Below are 5,245 nucleotides of genomic sequence, written 5' to 3'. Positions count from 1 at the left end.
TTTAAATTATATATAAATGCAAATGCAAACTCAAACACACAAACCTGCAAAAACGTGCATTTCTTTTAAAAACATAGTAGCCAAAGCAAAAGGACTTTCAGTAAAAACATTCATGTGACAACATTAATTGTAACTTCTCTTTGTTTTTTCACATCTTAACTCTTGTCATCTCTTTAAACTTGCAACAGTGTCTCATTAACAACTTCTCATGCGTTTACACTTGTGTTATTTTTATGTCTTATGTTGTTTTAGAAACAAATAAAATGTGATAATGTCACTATCTATGCATACATTTCCCTATTATTTAAGGTAAGTATAGAAATCAGAAGACAATATCATTTTTGTTTGAAAAATATTAACTTTGTTGCTCATTAGCTGAGCTAAATCAGGAAAAATTGACACAATTCTACTTGCCCCGACCATCCTAATAATTAAATGATTAAACAAGTAATTCAGAAATGCTGCACATGTCACGGTGGCCTCTGTCAGTGCTCCTCCCCCTCCCCTCTCACTGTGCACCTGAAGATTGGAACCAGCTGTGGACACTCTGCTCATCACCTCACCGCCTTCTTAAGGGGATCCAGACCTGCAGTCATCGCCAGTCCGTTGCCTACCTCGGTGCATGTCTGAACCTCAGTACATACTCCGGTTCAAGTTCGGGCCTTTACTTACCCTGCTTATTTACCCGCCTCCAGGTTTCCAGATCCACGAGTGTCCACCTGGGAGATCTTCAGCTCGCTCCACACCAGCCTCGCCTCGAAGTCACGCCACGTTCCTCGCTCACCTCGGTTCCCAAGACATCAGACAGTGCGCGGCGACCCGCACCGCACGTCTCGCTCCGCTCCAGCCACGCCACGCTCTCAGCTCAGCCCTCAAGCTCCTACGAGCCACGCCGACTCTTCGCCAGAGATCCAAGCCAGCACTAAGTACCACCAGAACTGTTATCTCCTGCCTGGATATTAAAGACTCTTTGTTAATCGCCACTTGCCTGAGTTTCCTTCCGGGGTTTACAGCGTCTGGGTCTGCCGCGTCCCTTCCGTCATGACAGAACGGACTGGCCATAACACAGACCCAGCTGACCCGGAAGGGCTCCGGTTAGCCGTCACTCAACAGGGACTATTCTTGGGACGGCAAGCCGAATCTCTGTCTCAGATGGCCGCAGCCCAACAGGATCTTTTCCGCCGACTGGACGGCATCACTCAGACTTTAATGGAACTAACGGGCCAAGCTTCATCTAACACCGCCGCCGCAGCGTCATTTCCTTCCGCCACCGCAGCGTCCATTCCTTCCGCCGCCGGCTCCATCACTTCCGGTTCCGGTTCAAACCCCGAAAACGTCCGCCTTCAACCTGAGACGTTTCACGGTGAGGTTGAGGCTTGTGGGGGATTCCTTCTCCAGTGTCAGTTAATTTTCCAGCAAGCACCCCGTTACTATCAGGCTGACCACAGCAAAATAACGTTAATAGTAAATTCCTTACGCAACAAGGCTCTGCAGTGGGCTCAGGCCTATCTTGCCGCTAACCCCATTTACCAAGTTTCGTTTGATAGATTCATCAGAGAATTCCGCCTGGTGTTCGACCAGCCTCGGAAGGAAGAGGAGGCCTCACGTCAGCTTCTATGTTTAAAACAACGAAACCGCTCTGTAAGTGACCACCTCATTGATTTCCGCATCCTGGCGGTGGAGGCTGGCTGGCCGGACGTCGCCCTAAAGGGGATTTTCTACCAGTCATTGAACGACAACATTAAGGACCATCTGTGCTCCCAACCAGAGACTTATACTTTTGAAGAGCTTGTTTCTGCAGCCCTGCGATCAGACATTCGCATTCGGGAACGACAGAAGGAGCGTCTTCGGCAAGAGAGGAGGGCTTCACCAGTGCCTAAGTCACTTAGAGCGTTCCCGGAAGCCGATCTACCTCCCGATCGGATTCCACCGGTGAAGGACTCGGATGAACCCATGCAGATTGGGCATTCCAAGCTTTCACCACAGGAACGGCAGAGACGAAAGGAGGAGGGGGCTTGCTTTTACTGTGGACTTCCAGGACACCTAGTAAGCCAATGCTCCCTACGTTTAAAAGCCAAGACCCCCCGCTAGAAGACGGGCCGCGGGCGGGTTCCTCTATTTCTCCTTCAGAGAAAAAGTTTCTTTTTGTTCCTGTCAAGTTAGGTTCTGCCAAGGGTTGTCATGTTTTCAAAGCGCTAGTTGACTCAGGCGCCGAACAGAGTTTTATTGACCATGACCTCATTTCCAAGTTAAGTCTGCCCACAGAAACCCTGGAACAGCCCATAGAGACTGCCGGCCTAGGGGGTCAACCGCTTTCCCGGATCACGCACCGTACTACGCCAGTACTCCTCATCACGTCGGGTAACCATCGCGAACACATTCAATTTTTTGTCACTAGAACCTTGCAAACTCCTATCGTTTTAGGTTACTCCTGGTTACGTACCCACAACCCTCAGATAGACTGGGTACATGGTAACATCTCCACCTGGAGTGCCTTTTGTATGGCTAATTGCCTCAGGTCCGCGGAACCACTCATCCGTGCTAACAGCGAACCGGTTTCAGAGCAAATTGACCTCACTCGCGTCCCCTCATGCTACCACGATTTAAGATCTGTTTTCAGTAAGTCTAAGGCCGGTTCTCTGCCATCCCATAGGCCCTATGACTGTGCCATAAATCTTCTTCCCGGCGCACCACTCCCTAAGAGTAGACTGTTCAACCTGTCTGGGCCAGAGAAATTAGCCATGGAGAAATATATCCAGGAGGCTCTTACTGCTGGTCTTATTAGACCATCCTCCTCCCCAGTTGCCGCGGGGTTCTTCTTTGTGGAAAAGAGAGACAAGACCCTTCGTCCCTGCATAGATTACCGGGAACTAAATCAAATAACCATTAAGGATAAGTACTCACTTCCCCTTATCAGCTCCGCTTTTGATTCCGTTCAGAAAGCACGCATATTCACCAAACTCGATCTGCGTAATGCTTATCATTTAGTTCGCATTAAAGAGGGGGACGAGTGGAAGACTGCGTTTAACACTCCATTGGGACATTTCGAGTATCTAGTCATGCCCTTTGGCCTCACGAACGCCCCCGCAGTTTTCCAACGACTGGTTAACGACGTCCTCCGCGACTTCCTCAACCGATTCGTTTTTGTTTATTTGGACGATATTCTGATCTACTCTCCCAACTTGTCTCAACACACTCACCATGTACGACTCGTCCTCGAACGTTTGCTGGCTAATCAGCTTTTCGTGAAAGCTGAGAAGTGTGAGTTCCACGCCTCCACAGTCTCGTTCCTCGGGTATATCTTCGAAGCCGGCAATATCAGACCTGATCCAGCTAAGATCGAAGCTGTCGCTAATTGGGAACCTCCAGAAAGTCGGAAGAAACTGCAGCAATTTTTAGGGTTTGCTAATTTCTACAGGAGGTTTATTCGCAATTACAGTTCCATAGCTTCCCCCCTCACACAGCTCACCTCCACCAAGAGACCCTTTGTCTGGACCCCAGAGGCTCAGTCTGCTTTCGATAGACTCAAGAAACTCTTTGTCTCAGCGCCCATCCTCATCCAACCTGACCCCTCTAGCCAGTTTGTTGTGGAGGTGGACGCCTCAGACACTGGCGTAGGGGCCGTCCTTTCTCAACGGGAGAAGACCTCCGGCAAGTTGAAGCCTTGCGCCTTTTTCTCCCGAAAGCTATCACCCGCCGAGAGAAATTACGATGTGGGTAACCGAGAACTCTTGGCCATAAAACTAGCCCTAGAAGAGTGGCGTCATTGGCTGGAGGGAGCGCACCACCCGTTTATCGTCTGGACGGACCACAAAAACCTGGCCTACTTAAGATCCGCCAAAAGGTTAAATTCTCGACAAGCCCGCTGGTGTCTCTTCTTCGACAGATTCAACTTCTCCATAACTTACAGACCCGGTAGCCGCAACATCAAGCCTGATGCACTCTCTCGACGTTACAGTTCCAGTGAGGATACCGTCCAATCCACCATCCTACCATCCACCTGCATCATAGGAAACCTCACCTGGGATGTCGAGTCCAGAGTTTTACAGGCGCAAGGTGAGGAGCCTAATCACCCCATTGCACCTCCTAACACTCGCTATGTTCCTACGTCCCTCCGCTCAGAAGTCCTCTCCTGGGGTCACGCCTCCCGTATAGCCTGCCACGCCGGAGTCCACAGAACATTGAACCTCCTGAAACGTCGGTTCTTCTGGCCCTCCATGGAGAAGGATGTCAGAGAATACGTTGCCGCCTGCACAGTCTGTGCCCGTTCTAAGACTGGCAACTCACCCCCGGCTGGTTTTCTTCAACCCCTTCCGGTACCGGGACGTCCCTGGTCTCACATAGCTATGGACTTTGTTACTGGCCTGCCTCCCTCCCAAGGTAACACAGTCATTCTCACTGTTGTGGACCGCTTCTCCAAGGCGGCCCATTTCATCCCTCTCACTCAGTTGCCCACAGCTACGGAGTTGGCTGAGATACTGGTCCAGAACGTATTCAGGCATCATGGCATCCCTACGGACATCGTTTCGGACCGTGGACCCCAGTTCATCTCGCAGGTGTGGAGGGCCTTCTGCTCTGCGTTAGGGGCCACGGTCAGCCTAACGTCTGGCTACCATCCGCAATCCAACGGTCAGGCTGAAAGGGCTAACCAAGAGCTCGAGGCCGCCCTCCGTTGCCTCGCGGCCCAGAACCCGGCCGATTGGTCCAAATATCTTGTCTGGATCGAGTACTCACACAACAACCACCCTTCATCCGCCACGGGGGTGTCTCCATTCCAAGCATCATTGGGTTACTCACCTCCCTTGTTCCCCTCACAGGAGCTGGAGTTAGCTGTTCCCTCGGTCCAACACCATCTCCAGCGCTGTCAAACCATCTGGCAGCAGACCAGGGAGGCTCTCTTTCGCTCTAGGGAGGCCAACTGTCGCATCGCCAACCGGCACAGGGTGGCCGGGCCTACTTATCGTCCAGGTCAGAAGGTTTGGCTCTCCTCCCGCAATATCCCCATCCAGGCTACCTCCAGTAAACTCGCTCCCCGGTTCATCGGTCCCTATACCATAGACCGCATCATTAACCCCACCTGTGTCCGTTTACGGCTTCCGGCAGCTCTCAGGGTTCATCCCTCCTTTCACGTCTCCCAGATTAAACCCGTACAGGAGAGTCCCCTTTGCCCGCCGTCCGCTTCCCCTCCGCCCGCCCGGCTCATTGACGGCGCTCCGGCCTATACCGTCAGCAAGGTCCTGGATGT

The 5,245-nt window shown here is 51.6% G+C and overlaps 1 long non-coding RNA gene across 1 annotated transcript; it reads left to right on the top strand.

Moving 5' to 3' along the window:
* The first annotated feature begins 474 nt into the window (after positions 1-474).
* Positions 475-983, top strand: LOC111947989. The gene is made up of 2 exons (XR_002873991.1): positions 475-618; positions 696-983. It is a non-coding gene; the product is annotated as an uncharacterized LOC111947989 (long non-coding RNA).
* Positions 984-5,245: the final 4,262 nt, after the last annotated feature.

The sequence above is a fragment of the Oryzias latipes genome, chromosome 10 (assembly GCF_002234675.1).
Source record: "Oryzias latipes chromosome 10, ASM223467v1".
Lineage (NCBI taxonomy): Eukaryota > Metazoa > Chordata > Actinopteri > Beloniformes > Adrianichthyidae > Oryzias > Oryzias latipes.
The sequence above is the reverse complement of the archived record's forward strand: the minus strand, read 5'-3'. Positions and strand labels throughout refer to the sequence as shown.